Raw genomic sequence first — 17,375 nt, 5'->3', positions numbered from 1 at the left:
TCCCAGAGGGAAATTGTTTAAGGCCCCTAAACAAAAGACAGGTCCTTTGGCCAGTAGGTGGCGCAGTGTCTGTAGCATTTCAGCATATCACTGTGCAGAGTCAAATGTTCAGCATGACTGTAAGGTTTCATCCACATAGGATGAAGAATGAGGGAGATACAGCCACAGAAACCCTGTGGGGGTCTCAGCAGGGGTTAATTGTCTAGTTGTTGAATCTAGAATCTAGAATCTTCTAATACGTCAGACAAAAAGACATTTCCTGGGACACATCAGCTGAGTGTGTGTTTTGCAGTGAAATACACTTGTTGTGAGGACTTGAATCAGTTTACTCCTCAAACATACTCCTGAAACTTCTCTAAGCTTAATGAACATGAACAGTAAACACAGGTTCATGAAGCAGTGCTTCCAGCCAACGATCACACAGTTTAACACATCTTTGTTTGTGTGGTGTTGTCAGACGGCAACCTTCGGGGTTCAAACTTGAAGCCCATGCGGAAGTGTCAAAACTTGTAATTCATGCCGCAACCACTGGGGGCGGCTCCAAAAGCGAGTCATTTCCCATAGACTCCCATGTTAAAATGTCCGACTTCACAGCAGGAATGAACATGTTTACAGCCTGGTACAAAAAAATTCTGGTCTCAGATGATAGGTTCTTCTAGTGTCAATTGTATGGGGGTGATTTTTTTTATATAACTTACTCGTTTTAATTATATTCGGACTTAAAATGCATAATTAAAGGCGTTGCCACTTGAGCAGCAGAAGGCTGACGTATAACAGCGTGAGTTTCCTGCTTTCATGATCGCCCGCCCCCAAACTCCACTCGTGCTCCCCCTCTTATACATTTGGAGTTTTTGGCGGACGTGATGCTTCCAACGTGGCGCTCCCACGAGCCTCAGAACGGCTCTTCAGAAACAAATGGGTGACATCACGGAAGCTCTGTCTATAGTTTTTACTGTCAATGGGTTTTGGTTTGTCTTTCTTTAAAAGGAACCTCCTACAGATCTTTGAAGGCATGAATGGGAATTGAACCCATGATCTTTGGTTTACAAGACCAACGCCTTACCACTTGGCCACCACCTTTATCTTTCAACTTGTGAATTGATCACTGATCGTGATCAACACACCACACAGAGAACCACAGCATGCAGCTTTACCTTCAGGTCTAACAGCTGGGAGCTTTTTCCAGCATTATTCTGTCTCAGCATGATCATGGCTGACAGGACACACACATTTACATCAACACACACAGGCGGCCGCGTATGGATGAACACACTGACCCCTAAAACCAGATAAACACACACATCAAATCACATCAAACACACACATCATTCTAGAACTGATATGTTATTAGTCAATAAAAACCCAGCCACCCCACAGGTAAAGAGCACAGGACAGAAGAGACACATCCACAGGACAACACTCAGCAATCCATCTTCACCTCAAAGAGAAAGGACAGTCAGTCTTTTGAGGACAATAATGTCCACATTTTAAACAGAGGACAGGTGGTTTGTAAGGATGGAAGTTAGGATGCTACAGTACATAACAGAAGCTCACAGGCAGACACGTTTTTTCCAGCATAGTAACGCCGTGTTACGTGGTCTGCGGTCTCTGCTTTGCTCATTGTGGAGTCACATGTGCTGTATTGTACTGTTTGTGAAAAAAGAAGGATAGTGTTTTATTACAAACACCACTGAAGCCTCCATGAGGTTGTTCTTGTATAGTTCCTGTGATGTTTAGGTTACCATTGTAAGATCCAAACCAGGTGTGCAGTGTAAAAACAATACACTTCAGAGCTTCAGGGCATTTATTGTTCATTAAAAATATCTAAAGTTGGTTATCCATCAACAACAATGGAGAAATGACAGTGATGAATCAGCCTACAACTGAATTTACAGTAAGTTTGAATATTTGTAGGGGCATCGATCTTCAGTAATAACTGCTAATAATAATTATACAGAAGAAATGGTGCACTGGAGGAACAATACTACTTGATAAATACTGTACAGTGTGTGATGCACACTCTACTTTTAGGAACATCTAAAGTGTGAAGAAATAGGAGCTGTCATCACAATAAAGACGGACACAGTGCAACAGTCTGTTGCTAAAATGCTTCATCAAAAAGCATCGGAGCTCAGCGACAAAAGTTCAAGTAATAAAGCAACAAAAGCATTAAAGGATGGTCATCGTGTCTGTTATATCAAATATAGACATGAACGGTATTAAACTGGCTGCTGAAACTACAGCTATGAAGCTATAGCTATGAAGTTCAGCTCGTATTAAGGAAGCTGTGATTAAGATTTTATTTTACTTTATTAGGGCCCGAGCACGAAACGTGCGAGAGCCTGGATTTAAACTGAATGTTTATTAATGTTTAGAATTTATTAGGTTTTATTTTTAGTTTACGCTTACTACTTTACCTTTTTTTATTTCTAACCTGTTTTTTGAGTATACATGGAGCACCTGGAATAAAAGCAATTTCCCCCTGGGATCAATAAAGTATTTCTGATTCTGATTCTGAAATGCAAGCATAAATGCATGTTACACCGTGTGGGCGGGGCAACGTCATGAAGTTGACCCTTCGCCACCATAGGGAAAGCTGCTGTGTTTCTTGATTTGTTCATCCTACCTGCCTCTTACTCTATCATGACATCAGCCCCTGTGCACCTTTTAAAACCCCCAAATCGTCATATGTGGGCGTGGCCACATGGCTCAGCAGCGCCCCCTGGAATGAGATCTGAGCCCCCGTTTGACCTACAGACATGAAAATTGGTACACATACGTATCACCTCTAGACGAGAAAAAAAGTCTCTTGGAGGTATCCTCTAAAACGCACAGGAAGTCCTGCATTGATCAGGAGGTGGTTTCGCTGATACCAGTCCACAGAGTTCTGCATCAGTCCTCTGTACTCTACGTCGACGTTGTCAGTGATGAAACCAACAATTGCAGTGTTGTTAGAGAACTTCTGCAGCACACAGCCGTCAGTGTTGTTTCTGAAGACCCACAGTTCTGGGCTCTCACATATTGTTCAGATTCAGATTCAGAAAATTTTATTTGTCTCTAAGTGAGCAGCTTGAAATATAAGACACAGTAAAATAGAATAGAGAATAGATACAAATAAAATATAAAATATTAAGTATGTACAGGTTATCAAGTCATAAATGTTATAACTATCCAAATGTCCATGAACAATGTAAACAGACTGTAAAGTGGCTGAAGTTCAAAAGTAAGCAGTAAACGGTAGTATTTGTATGTGCAAATTAAAACTATTGTGGTGTCTAGTGCAAGAGTGCACTAAAAGCACCAGGGCGACCGTTCAAGGCGCCCTTTTGGCTCTCAAAAATACATTTGCAGATTGCGGTACATATAAACAATATAATCACATAATGACATTGACCCTTGATTACAGTACACGTGGTTAACGTGATTGGAATTTTTTCATGGACACAGAGGATGGGGGAGAAAACAACAGATACGGAGGCAGACGAGAAGAAGGGAGGGGTAGGGAGGGGGAATGTATGTGGCGTCAGTTCCATGAGAAGTGTGTGAGATAGTATGACTGAGACTGCCAAGATGTTTACAGCAGTTCACCAGTTGTCCTTGACGGGAGATAGAGTTGCACAGGAGTCGATAGGAGCACAGCTGCTGGGCTATTCTTCAGGGCCTCAGGAGGGGGGGGGGAGGGGCAGACAGAAAATCAACCAAAATCATAACAACAATTTTCGATCTGTAATTAATTTGCCCAGATCAGTGATCGATGGTCAGTCCGGCCTCAGTGCGCATTCGTCCCTTGCAGGTGCATGGAGAACCTTCGACATCTCTTCCAGCTTGACAGATATTCCTTCCATTGAGATCCTCAAATGGTCGGACTGTCTTCCGATGTTATCCACCCGCTTCCAGCCCTCTCCGGAGCGGGCTGAAATGTTGCAGATCAGCTCTTCCATCCGGTCCATCTTCTGATGTAATTCTGAGATCCGAGGTCCCATGAGCCCAGGGTCTTGTTTTGTGTCCACGCTTAGTGGTAGTGCCAATTTGCCAGCAGCGGCTTTTCCAACTTTTCGGTACAGCAGGACCACGCAATTCAGAAGTATGCCTACTACCAATGTCCAATAGATGAATAGATCCTCCACATCTTCTAGGGTCCCTTCAGGGCAGAGGGGTTCTCCCGGTGATGTCTTTCTTTGTGAGAAAATGTTGTCCAATGCACTGAGCGACCAATTTATTTGCTCCATGTCATAAAATTATCCCAAGGATAGCAAAGCTGGGTGTTCAGGGAATAAAAAGTCACAAAAATCACAGGACAGGACAAGCCTTATCTAGACATGGAGGACAGTCTCCTCATGGAGGACAGTCTCGCCGGATAGAGGAGGAGAAGAAGATCCATGTGAAGCAGGGTCCATGGTGTAATGGTTAGCACTCTGGACTTTGACTCCAGCGATCTGAGTTCAAATCTCAGTGGAACCTTTGTTTGGATGGTAATACTGGTGTCCTAAGTCTAACAGTAGTCATAGTAGTCAACAGTCAGTAGTTGGTGTAAAATAATTGGATTAGAGATTAGATTAGAATATGCATTGACTAGATTTATTTTGTAACTGTATCCCAAGCCTCCATAGATGATGAGAAATGCTGTCTTTCCACCCAGATGACTATAGCAGACTGTCAACACACACACACTAACTAGCACATTAATGCTAACATCAGTGGATAGCTGCTGCAATGTACGGTAAGTGTGTTATAGCTGTATAACACACTGTATAGAGTGTAACATGTATAGCCAGAAACTATGCCAGGGACTTGTGCAGGACTAGTTGATAGCCCATAATTAGAGTTTAAATGGGGGTGAAACCTGCTAGGAAGGGATGAAAGGACAGAGTTGTAAACAGGTGAGAGCTGATGGTTTTTTCACATAGATGACTCTTTCCGCCATCTATGTGAAATTGAAAAAAACTCTTCATTTCAGTTGAGATGATGAAGCCCAATGCTTGGATGCTGTCCATTGAAGGAGAGGTGGTGGTGGGACCACACAACAGTTTCAGAGGACAGGAGGGGTTCATATATCAGTGAGTTACAGAAGAATCAGAAGGAAAGGAAACAGTGATGACTGCAGGTTTGGAGCAAACAATCAGTCCTGGAGTTTGAGCTGCTCTGATCGTGGTTACTCTGTCTGGCACAATAACAGAAAAAACACTCATCTCCTCCTCCTCTGGCTCTGACAGAGCAGCAGTGTATGTGGACTGTCCTGCTGGCACTCTGTCCTTCTACAGAGTCTCCTCTGACACACTGATCCACCTCCACACCTTCAGCACCACATTCACTCAGCCTCTACATGCTGGGTTCTGGTTGTATCCTGGTTCCTCAGTGAGTCTGTGCTGTGTGTAGAAGCAGAGTGTGTGGAAGTGACAGCAGCTTCAACTTTGTGCTTTAAATGTTGATGATGTTTCACTTTCATTTGAATCACTGACTGTGATTTCAGGTCAGAACATGTTTTGTCTTAGAAGCAGTGAAATGAAGAATGTGAAGCTGAATTTATGATCATGAACTTTGACATGTCCTCACAAATGAAACCCTTACATTAAGAAATGCATGATTCCATGTTGTTATGGCTCTGATATTAAATGTAGTATTATAATAGGAGTTAATGGACCTAAGTGGAAAACACCATTTAAAACTGCTGCAATACAAACACTAATAACTCCAACTCAATATTTTGGATAAACTTTGACATGACAGATATAAAATAATGCCTGAGCCTCCCAACTTGTAAAATAACTTGTTTTGTGCATTTTTACATGAAATATTTGCATCATGCAAGCTACCTGGCATTTAAAGCGTTAAACTCCTCCAATGATTTCATGTTTGGTAGTTCTGAGCAGTCCTGAAGTTGTTCCACATATTTATGCAGAAAAATATGAATCTGTTCAGTTTTTAGAGCAGTTTTTAGAAGCGGACATTTTTGTCCCTGATGACACAAAGGGTAGTAAATGTGTTTCCCAGTGTTCTGGTGATGTATTAGAAACATTTACATTTGAATTCTAAAATTTGTGTTGAACTGCCCGATTGCCCTTTTTTCCCTCAACCTGTGACGTCGGCGGAACTGCGATCACTCACCTGCTCCTGCCCGGGACGTTAAAAAGAAGCAAAGACACGAAGAAAGACTCAGAGAGACACTGCAGCGCTACCACGCAGCTGTGGACCTTTCAAAAGTAAAAGCATTGAAGGCATTCAGTGCCACAATGGAGAGATGTGGATCTTGAGGAGCTGCGTGAATTCCTGGGGCTGCTGATCCTGGGCGGCATGTACCGGTCCAGACACGAGTCCATGAAGAGCCTCTGGGATGAAACAACAGGGAGGGTCATTTTTGCAGCCAAGATGTCCCAAAAAAGGTTTTCCTCCATCAACCTCGCTATGTGATTTGATGATCGACTGTCCTGGCCAGAGCGCCACAGGAGAGACAAGCTGGCTCCTGTGCGAGATCTGTGGACCCAATGGACCACCTGCATCCCAAAAATGTATAACCCAGCGAGGGATGTATGTGTTAATGAACAGCTGGTCCCTTTCAGGGGCCGCTGTTCGTTCAAACAATACATTCCCTCCAAACCCGCCAAGTACGGGTTAAAAATCTGGGTGCTGAGTGATGTGCAGACCTCCTATGCATGGAGATTGGAGTTGTACACAGAGGTCTGCCGCATCAGCACCCAGAGAACGGAACCAGGGGAAGCGGGTGGTCCTTCAGCTAAGAATTTCCTTCGGGATTAATAAAGTTTTATCTTATCTTATCTTATCTTAACTGAAAAGGGCTACACAGTGACTGCGGGCAATTTTTTACATCTTTCCCCCTGGCTGCAGAGCTCCAAAAGGGCAAGATGGCTCTGGTCAGGACAGTGCGAAAAAATAAGCCAGAGCTCCCCCAGCAGCTGCTCACCGTGAAGCAGAGACAGGTGCTGTCCTCTTGCTTTGCATTCACCCAGGACTGGACAGCAGTGTCGTATGTACGAAGAATGTGGTCCTCCGCAGTACAAAAAACGGGGAGCCAGTATTCCAGGAGTCTGGTAAGTTAAAGCCCCAGATCATCCTGGACTACAGCAAAGCCAAAGGAGCTGTGGACCACCTGGACCAGGTAAGCAACATATCAATTATTACCCAAGTTATTTACTTATGTACATGTTAAGTAAATACATTTGTATGTAGTATTATTATGTATTATTGTGATTGTCTGATATAGCCATACTATTTATTCAATTGTATTCCATATTTTACATATTATTGGAAGATTTCAGACTCTTTTTCATAATAAGAAGGTTGTGTGTAAATGTATTCAAACCATCTGAGCATTTCTTTTTCAGATGTGTGGTACATACTCGTGCCGGCGCAAGACACCGAGAGGGCCAACGTGCATTTTATATCACATGCTGGACATGTCTTGCTTCAATGCTTTTGTACTCTTTGTGGCTGTCGATCCTGCATGGAACAGCCAGAAAACCTGGTCCTTCAGGAAGAAGGAAGAAGGAAAAGAAGAAGAAGAAGAGGAAGAAAAAGAAGGGCCAGGGCCATCTAAAAGCCGCAAGCAGTGCACTTTGTGCTTCCAGCGCAGACGTGTGTGGAGCCACTGTGCCAAATGTGGGGCCCATGTCTGCAAAATGCGTCGTGATGTCATCTGCAGTGATTGCCTTAAAATGTTAAAAAATATTTCAAAAGAAGAAAAAAAAAATGTTCAATGTCTAATTACGTCTGAAGTTATTTAAAAAACAATTTGATGCAGTGAAATTAAAAAATATTTATATAAAAGTATTTATATATGACTTTTTTTTTAAGTTTATGGGAGGACAAGGTTCCCATTGATGATCTGATAGTGGGAGAACTTGATGCTCTCCTTCATATCTGCATCCTTGACTCTTGGCAATGGCAGGTATATGGTTTCACACAAAATATGTGATACAAATTAGAGTCATTTTTAAATGTGTTTTGGTTCGGGGCGTGTGTTTTGTTCGGTTCTGTACATGCGCAGCAAGTAATGTCTGTTTACAGAGAGAAGCAAGAAAACAACAGTCAGCATCATCTTCCATAAAAACACATGACAAACATGTGAGACAGAGAGTTTATGATCAGTGCTCCCCCTGCTGGTTAGGACATATGATTAGGACATTAGGACATTAGGACATTTTAAATGTACCAGTCAAAAGTCACTCAGTGGTTTGTCTTTGTTTTTATTTTTTTTTCAGAGGGAAATACGACACTGTATGACACTGCTGCACAAGCAGTGTCATACAATGACTAGCAAGGTGCGCCACAGGCTAGGGTGAAGTGTCTTGCCCAAGAACAACAGTGACTAGGGAGGAGTTGGGATCGAACCACCAACCTTCCGCTTTTGCTTTGATGACAGCTTTGCACACTCTTTGCATTCTCTCAATCTGAACTGAACCACCAATGCTGTGCAATGCTGACATCTAGTGGTGAAATCGCAGGTTACAGAATCAGATCAGAAATTACTTTTTTTATCCCCGAGGGGAAATTCTTGTTTGTTACAGACAAATAGAAGAAAAGATAATTGAAATATGAAATAGAAATATATAATAAATATTGAAATACCTAGACATCATTTAAATCCCTGAGTTGTATCTAAAGAACATATTTACTATTGTATAAAAACCTTTACACAGTAAAGAGCATGACATGAATGTATCAGTATGAATGTACAGTGTCTGAGTGACTGTTACAGTTCAGAGTTCAGTAGTTTGACTGAGACAGGCAGGAATGACTTCCTGTGTCTCTCAGTGGTGCATCGTGGGAGTCAGAGTCTGTTGCTGAACAAGCTCCTGTAGCTGGTCAGCACAGTGTGGAGCGGGTGGGAGGGACAGTCCAGTATGGTCTTTATTTTGGACAACATCCTCCTCTGACACCTTTGTCAGAGAGTCCTCTCCCACAACATGGCCGGCCTTCCTGATGATTCTGTTTATGTCCCTCACCCCCAGACTGCTGCCCCAGCAGACAACAGCATACATGATGGCACTGGCCACCACAGACTCATAAAACATCCTCAGCATCGTCCTGCAGATGTTAAAGGACCTCAGCTGCCTCAGAAAGTAGAGGCGACTCTGGCCCTTCCTGTAAACAATGTCCACGTTCTTACTCCATTCCAGTTTGTGGTCCAAGTACATTCCCAGGTATTTGTACTCCTCCACCACCTCCACACTGACCCCTTTGATGCTGGTAGGGGTCACTGGAGCCTTTGTCCTCCTCAGATCCACCACTAGTTCCTTTGTCTTTGTCACATTGAGCAGTATGTGGTTGCTCTCGCTCCAGGTGACAAAGTTATCCACATACATCCAACCACTGCAGAGTCATCAGAGAATTTCTGGAGGTGGCAGGTCCCTGTGGAGCCCTGGTGTGGCTGATCAGTCTGTCAGACATACAGCTCTGTAGGCGTACACACTGTGGTCTGCCAGTCAGATAGTCCACCATCCAGGACACCAGTGGGGCATCCACCTGCATCGCTGTCAGCTTCTCAGCCAGCGGGGCCAGCAGTCGTTAGCAGGGTGAACCGGGGTCACCTTTAAAACTGATACAGCTCATTGGCCCTTTGCACACTGCCATTAACTCCACCCCTGCTGCTCCACCTGTAACCAGTGATGGTCCTCATGCCACTCCACACCTCTCTTGTGTTGTTTTGCTGAAGTTTCCACTCCAGCTTCCTCCTGTACTTCTCCTTGGCCTCCCTGATTTTTATTCTCAGGTCCTTCTGTGTAGCTCTCACCTCCTCCCTGTCGCCCGCTTTGAATGCCTTCTTTTTCTGTTTAAAATGGCTTTAATGTCCTTAGTCACCCATGGCTTGTTGTTGGGGTAACAATTCACTGTCCTAACTGGAACAACACTGTCCACACACAAGTTTATGTATCCAGTCATGCACTCTGTGATCTCATCATGTCCTGCCAGTCAGTCACTTAAAAGCATTCCTGAAGTGTTGCAGCCTCCTCATTCCAAAATCAATCCCTCCTCCACATAAAGTCAAAAGTTCAAAAGTTCTATGTGAGTCATTAAATGAGAGGTTCCAGCAGATTCCAAGCGGTTCCAAACATCTGAAGAGAAGCTGAGAAGCCTGAGATACAGGGGCTGCAAGCTGTGCTTCAACTGTTCCTGTTTAGACAATAAGAACAGATCATCAATGTCTTTTAAAATGTTCTGATCAAATCACATTAGTTTGTATATTTATATTACACACAGAGCTGTTGTTTCAGTCACATCCATCTGTTATGTGTACAGTGGGTGCAGGAAGTATTCAGACCCCCTTAAATGTTTCACTTTGTTATATTGCAGCCATTTGCTAAAATCATTGAAGTTCATTTTTCCTCATTAATGTCCACACAGCTCCCCATACTGACAGAAACACACAGAGCTGTTGACATGTTTGCAGATGTATTAAAAAGACAAAGTGAAATATGACATGGTCCTAAGTATCAGAGCCTTTGCTGTGACTCATATATTGAACTCAGGTGCGTCCATTTCTTCTGATCGTCCTTCAGATGGTTCTACACCTTCATCTGAGTCGAGCTGTCTTTGATGATACTGATTGGACTTGATGAGGACAGACACACACCTGTCTGTGGCTGTGTCCCAATTCAGGGTCTGCATCCTTCGGAGTGCGCATTTTAAGGCCGCTTACGTCACAAAGCTGCGCGAAGGCTGTCCCAATTCGCCAAAAGTCGAAGGGTCCTTCAAATGCGTCCTCCAAATGCGTCCTCCTTTTGCCTGAATTTGGAGGACGCATCGCTACCATCCTTCGTGGCCTTAAATATCCCACAATGCTTTGCGGGCCTACTTTTTGTCCAATAGTACAACGACGGACCAAGCGAGCGGCAGCGGCACCGGCAGGAGTGCCGAATTCACATTTAAATGTAAGTACAGAGCAGTAGTTCGAGAGTTTTAAAATGCTAGTAGTGACAGCGGCATTAAAAAAATGAGTTTTATATTTACAAACATGACGTCCTGTTGATACGAGGCGCTGTAAACTAAACGCTTTGATTGAATGTTGTTTCTGGACTGTGTACTGTAGTATAGTATAAAGTATAGTTCACGTGAGGAGCAATATTATCGTTATTATATCAAACGGTCATTCTGCCTGTTGGCATTTTGTTGAAGGAGGAGCAGAGAGAAACAGAAGAAACCTGACAATTGATAACGGAGGAGATGAGGCTGGAGAGAGAGGGAGAGAGAGAGAGAGAGAGAGAGGGAGAGAGAGAGAGAGAGGGAGGGAGAGAGAGAGAGGGAGGGAGGGAGAGACAGGAGAGAGAGAGAGGGAGGGAGGGAGAGGGAGAGAGAGAGAGAGGGAGGGAGAGAGAGAGAGAGAGAGAGAGAGAGGGAGAGAGAGAGAGGGGGGGGAGAGCAGAGAAAGAAGCGGACAGACCTCAGCTCATTGAGAGGATGGTGGACAGCAGTGATTTTATGTTCTGTTATTTAAATGTTACTTATTAAATTGTATATTAAATCGTTCTTGTCTCTGTGTTCTTAAACTCTTCTCACCTTGTTACATCATGTGTTTCATCACCTATTTATAATTTAAGTAAACTTTTGAACAACTTCTCAGTGACAACAGTAAATCATTTATTGTGTGTGTGTTGTGTTATGTACAATATTTACAAAGACACAGAACATTTCTAACTATTTACCAGTGGGCATTATGAAAATGTACAGTTTATTATTTATAAAGATCAGCAGAAAATACTATTCACAAAGAACATATATATAAATGTTTGGCTGAGCAGGAGTCCTTGGTGCTGCTGGACTGGATGATGCCACGGTGAAGACCTTGGAGTCCTCTGGCTGTGAGTGGGACATCATCTGGGGGAGGGGGGTGTCTGTCTCCTCTGTCCACCACATCGTCCATCAGGGTTTGCAGAGCTGACGATCGGCGGCTGCCATGTTACTAAAGATGTTTTTAAAAAGGCAAAAATAAAAATAATAACTTCAACAGAGCGGCTTCCAAAGCAGCTTAAAATATGAAAAGCTATAAAATATGTATCCTCACCCTCCAGAGGTGATGATGGTCAGTACACCTCCTCCAGGACAGACAGCTGGTCCTGCAGGGAGCCCCACTCTCCTCCACCCAGCAGTAATTCTCTGGTGCAGTGACAGACCTGATGCTTAATGACACATTAAAGCAGTGCTTTCAGGGTTATTTGCAGGGTTCTTACACATTTAGCTATTTAATTTAAAGTATTAAAATTACAAACAGACCCTGTATCAAGTCTTACAATTGAATCAAATATAAATTACATTTAATCATATTTGTCTATCTACTGGTTATATATCTAGCGTTTGCTCAGTAACTGGTATATTAATTATGATCAATTATATGGTTAAACAGCAGCTTACCGTCACCTCCCCACTGCGCTCTCCCAGCCTGAAGAAAATGAGCCGTCACAGGTTTTGCTGCCGCTGGAGCCGCCTCTCCTCTTCCTCCAACAACAAATAAATATATTAAAATATTCCAAATGTCTAAATCCACACTGTTGTCCCGTTTGTTGTCTAGTCCATGTTGTGTCGCTGTCGCTGCTTTTGTTTTTCCCGGGGCAAAATTTATGACGTCGCGCCACAATCAGGAAGTGATTTGAAGGCCAGACCGTCCCATTTACCAACGGTGGAGGATCCTCCGGAGGATCCTCAGGAGGACGCGGCCTCCTGAGACCGTGGAGGCTGCGTCCTCCGAAGGATGCAGACCCTGAAGTGGGACACAGCCGCAATAAGACCTTACAGCTCACAGTGCAGGTCACATACTGGGTGATGACGTCCTCCTGCAGGTGTTACTGTGGAACAACTGCTCTGGATTGGGATGAGTCTGAGCTAGCTTTGTAAAGCTGTGTGGTAGTTAGAGAGGAACTGAAAAGAGTCAACAACAAGGAATACAGTTAAACATCAGGGCTCGTCCGGGACTTGAACCCGGGACCTCTCGCACCCTAAGCGAGAATCACACCCCTAGACCAACGAGCCATGTGTGACCTCTTATTTTTCATGTGTCAGTCGGTGGAAGAACAACACAAAGCACATGTTCTTCTTAGTTTGACATTGGTAAAGATATGAACAAAGATTTCTTCTAATTGTGTCAACAAAGATTGAACACTTTGCATATCACTGTCCTCCATGAGGAGACGACTGTCCTCCATGAGGAGACGACTGTCCTCCATGAGGAGACGACTGTCCTCCATGTCTATTTTTTTTTTTTTTATTTTAGATAAAAAATTAATCCCAGAGGGAAATTCTTTACAGCTGCTGCCAAGCAGTGTCATACAATGACTAGCAAGGCATGCCACAGGCTAGGCTGTGGCATTAGCTCAACATTGAATCATAAAGTCTATTTGTTGCATAACAGGAAGTGGTCTTGTATTAGGGTGTGACCCTCCTGAGAAGCAGAACCTCTCCTTTATAGGGGCTGTCTTGATAACACCTGAATGCTGCAGAGCATCTTCTTCTTTCCTGCTAAATAAATAATGGCCCTGTGGTCTGGTGGTGTCGGTTCACCTTGGACAGCGATGGACAGGAGGACAGGAAGGTCCGGCTGCTCTCAGCTGGGACCTGTGTGTGTCTGGGTGCACACACACCTGCAGTCTGCCCACAGTTACTGACGTAGCCACTCCGTCACACCCCAGCTGACACATGACCGCACCAGGTGGCTGCTGCTATGACAGATGGTGGTCGTCAGCATTCCTCGTTAGTATAGTGGATAGTATCTCCGCCTGTCACGCGGAAGACCGGGGTTCGATTCCCCGACGGGGAGAAAGACTTTTACCAGCAGATAGGATGATACTGACCCTGTACATTGCTGCTGCAATAGAAAACATTTCCCAGTTTGGGATAAATAAAGTATTTGTTCTGTTCTGTTCTGTTCGTCTTGTGTCTTGTGAGCTTTAGATTATATTATTTCTTGGGCTCTATGCTCTAAGTGTCTTAAAAATATGTGGTTTCCTTTATTTACAGTGGTGCATGTCATGTGACTTTACTTATGCAACATGTATGATAATGTTCTGTCTCCTCTCATTTCCAGACTGTCTGGAGGACACACAGAGTGGACATGGGTCACAGAGTGCTGCTGCTGTTTGTGTCTCTGCAGCATGGGCAGCTGCTCCTGCTCCACTCGTCACCGGCTGATTGTTCACACCTGTGATCAGTCATCAGCCAATCCTGCTGCAGCTTCCATCTAGTATATGTGTCCAATGGAAGCCGAGCAACATGTCAGCTACACACATAGAAACACTACACATAGTTTGTCATATAAATAACATGGATTGAATCATGTTGTACAGTCAATGGAAACAAAAAGCACTGAGAGTGGTGCTGGTAGTGCAGCAGTGGCTGGAGGCTGAAGTGCTGCCACCTAGTGTCAATATTTGGTATTACTCTGACTACATATTCCACCTTTAACTCTCTGCCATATATACTGTGCCATGTGTGAAGTGATAATAAAATGTGAATGTGAATTTATTGTAAAGAACTTTACTTATTATCCCTGTTATAAGTGAGCAGTGTGTGTGTGTGTGTTTGATGGAGTGTGTAATGTCTGCTCAGTGTTACTGATGCTGCTGTGTGTGATCTGAAAACTGATCAAACTGTGATGTGTCTGATGCTGACAGAAGAATCAGAGGTCAGACAGTCGGATCCTCCTCTGTGACACCTTTAACATCATATCAGAAATCTCTGTCTGCTTCTGGTACATGCAGCTGATCACCAGCAGGGGGCTCACTGCTTTGCTGTCACTCAGTGTAACAATGGAACTGTTAGAATGATGGTGCGGCTCACACACGTGTGTGTGGTTGAGGTTAATCAGTGCAACAATGTCAGCTTCTCTCTACAGACTGTGAGAGAAACAGTCTGACTGAAGACAGGAGGAGGCAGAAATGTCACTGTGTGGATGTCAGCTGCCAGAAAACACCACAGAAGAAGAAGAAGAGGCAGAGGAAGAAGAAGAACAGAGAGGGGAAAGTGTTTGTGGTGACGGTGGATTGGAGTAAAGCTCAGCTGCTACAACAGAACAGTTTCTGAACACATGTGTAGCCACCAAAACTACACCTGGTACAACAAAGGATCACAGTGAGTGGAGGACCAAGGCTGGAACCAGAGGACCAGAGCTGAGCTCTGGAGGCCAGAGAAGTCCTCCTGCAGCCTCTGCTGAGTTTGTTCCTTTTGACCCTCTGTTCTTTGTTCTTGATGATCTTTTTGCAGTGTTTTGCTGATTTATCTATGTAATTATATCATGTGAGGATGTTTTGACATAGCAGATCATCATTTCACTGTGATTCAGATCAAATTCAGATCACAGAAAGGCCTTCCTGTTCTCACTTCAGTGAATGAATTATGGTTTTGTATTTTCATTGGTCAACAGTGGTGGAATTGTAACCTTTTAAATGGGATTCTGTTTGGTTACCATAGAAACCACTGAGGAGGCACTGATGGCTGTGGGGCTGTTGGGGTTGCTGCTGCTGAGTGGAGTCGTCCTGGTGGTCATTATGATGGAGATGCTGCAGGGTTCGTTGTGTTGGTGGTTGTGATGGGATGGTGGTCCCTGATAGGGGTGCTGCCGAGTGGGGTCATTGTGGTACAGGTTAGGGGTGTGAAGTGGTCCCTCTCAAACCTGCAGTAGAAAGTCTTGAGGTTGTCAGCAGTGGGGGAGGTCGTCTCCTGTGGTTTGTGATCTCCACACTGATGCATGGTCGTTAGCAGAAAAGCTGTTTTTCAACTCTTCTGAGTATTCCCCTTTTTGCCACCTTGATGTCCTTGGTGAGAGGGTTTCTGGTCTGCCTGTACACTGTCAGAAAAAAGGGTACAACTGAGGTCCATTTTTGTTCCCTAAGGTACAACTGCTGATGATTTTTGATTTTAATCTGTGTCTGGACCCAGGGATGGATCGGTCATCGGTTAGGCCTGGTTATCCCATATCAAAATCTGCTAGTTAACTTTATTCCATTGGAGACCAACTCCTTGTTGTTGACTCTTTTCAGTTCCTCTCTAACTACCACACAGCTTTACAAAGCTAACAAAGTTCTATTCAGACTCATCCCAATCCAGAGTTGTTCCACAGTAACACCTGCAGGAGGACGTCATCACCCAGTATGTGACCTGCACTGTGAGCTGTAAGGTCTTATACAGACAGGTGTGTGTCTGTCCTCATCAAGTCCAATCAGTATCATCAAAGACAGCTGGACTCAGATGAAGGTGTAGAACCATCTGAAGGACGATCAGAAGAAATGGACGCACCTGAGTTCAATATATGAGAGTCACAGCAAAGGCTCTGATACTTAGGACCATGTCATATTTCACTTTGTCTTTTTAATACATCTGCAAACATGTCAACAGCTCTGTGTTTCTGTCAGTATGGGGAGCTGTGTGGACATTAATGAGGAAAAATGAACTTCAATGATTTTAGCAAATGGCTGCAATATAACAAAGTGAAACATTTAAGGGGGTCTGAATACTTCCTGCACCCACTGTACACATAACAAATGAATGTGACTGAAACAACAGCTCTGTGTGTAATATAAATATACAAACTAATGTGATTTGATCAGAACATTTTAAAAGACAGTGATGATCTGTTCTTATTGTCTAAACAGGAACAGTTGAAGCACAGCTTGCAGCCCCTGTATCTCAGGCTTCTCAGCTTCTCTTCAGATGTTTGGACGTTTCTGCTGGAACCTCTCATTTAATGACTCACATTTAGAACTTCTGACTTTATGTGGAGGAGGGATTGATTTTGGAATGAGGAGGCTGCAGCCTGCGATTCCACCACTAGATGTCAGCATTGCACAGCATTGGTGGTTCAGTTCAGATTGAGAGAATGCAAAGTGTGCAAAGCTGTCATCAAAGCAAAAGCTGGCTGCTTGGAAGAATGTCAAACATCAAACATATTCTGCTTGGTTTAACACTGTTTGTTCACTGCATCATTCCACATGTGTTCCTTCATAGCTCTGATGTCTTCAGGATGAATCTACAATGTAGAAAGTCATAAAAACAAGACAAACCACTGAGTGACTTTTGACTGGTACATTTAAAATGTCATCATATGTCCTAACCAGCAGGGGGAGCACTGATCATAAACTCTCTGTCTCACATGTTATTGTCATGTGTTTTTATGGAAGATGATGCTGACTGTTGTTTTCTTGCTTCTCTCTGTAAACAGCTTGTAAACAGCAGCTTCCCTGAGGGGAAACTCAGCTAATAAATGATGCTGTAACCTCTGGGACTTGATCTGCTGGTTGGAGTCCACTACATTATCCATCCATCCTCATCCATCCAGCTACACCCTCCCTCTTAAAATGCAGGCTGGAGGATGCGGGCATCGATCCCGCTACCTCTCGCATGCTAAGCGAGCGCTCTACCGTTTGAGCTAATCCCCC

At 43.8% G+C, this 17,375-nt stretch overlaps 4 non-coding genes across 4 annotated transcripts; 2 read left to right on the top strand and 2 right to left on the bottom strand.

Moving 5' to 3' along the window:
• Positions 1-1,008: 1,008 nt before the first annotated feature.
• Positions 1,009-1,078, bottom strand: trnat-ugu (transfer RNA threonine (anticodon UGU)). The gene has a single exon. It is a non-coding gene; the product is annotated as a tRNA-Thr (tRNA).
• A 3,311-nt stretch (positions 1,079-4,389) lies between these two features.
• Positions 4,390-4,461, top strand: trnaq-uug (transfer RNA glutamine (anticodon UUG)). Its single transcript has one exon. It is a non-coding gene; the product is annotated as a tRNA-Gln (tRNA).
• A 9,229-nt stretch (positions 4,462-13,690) lies between these two features.
• trnad-guc (transfer RNA aspartic acid (anticodon GUC)) lies at positions 13,691-13,762 on the top strand. Its single transcript has one exon. It is a non-coding gene; the product is annotated as a tRNA-Asp (tRNA).
• Positions 13,763-17,302: 3,540 nt separating this feature from the next.
• On the bottom strand, positions 17,303-17,375 carry trnaa-agc (transfer RNA alanine (anticodon AGC)). The gene has a single exon. It is a non-coding gene; the product is annotated as a tRNA-Ala (tRNA).

This window comes from Parambassis ranga, unplaced genomic scaffold (genome assembly GCF_900634625.1).
Source record: "Parambassis ranga unplaced genomic scaffold, fParRan2.1 scaffold_27_arrow_ctg1, whole genome shotgun sequence".
NCBI lineage: Eukaryota > Metazoa > Chordata > Actinopteri > Ambassidae > Parambassis > Parambassis ranga.
Note: the sequence above shows the minus strand (reverse complement) of the source record. Positions and strands in the feature narration are given on the sequence as shown.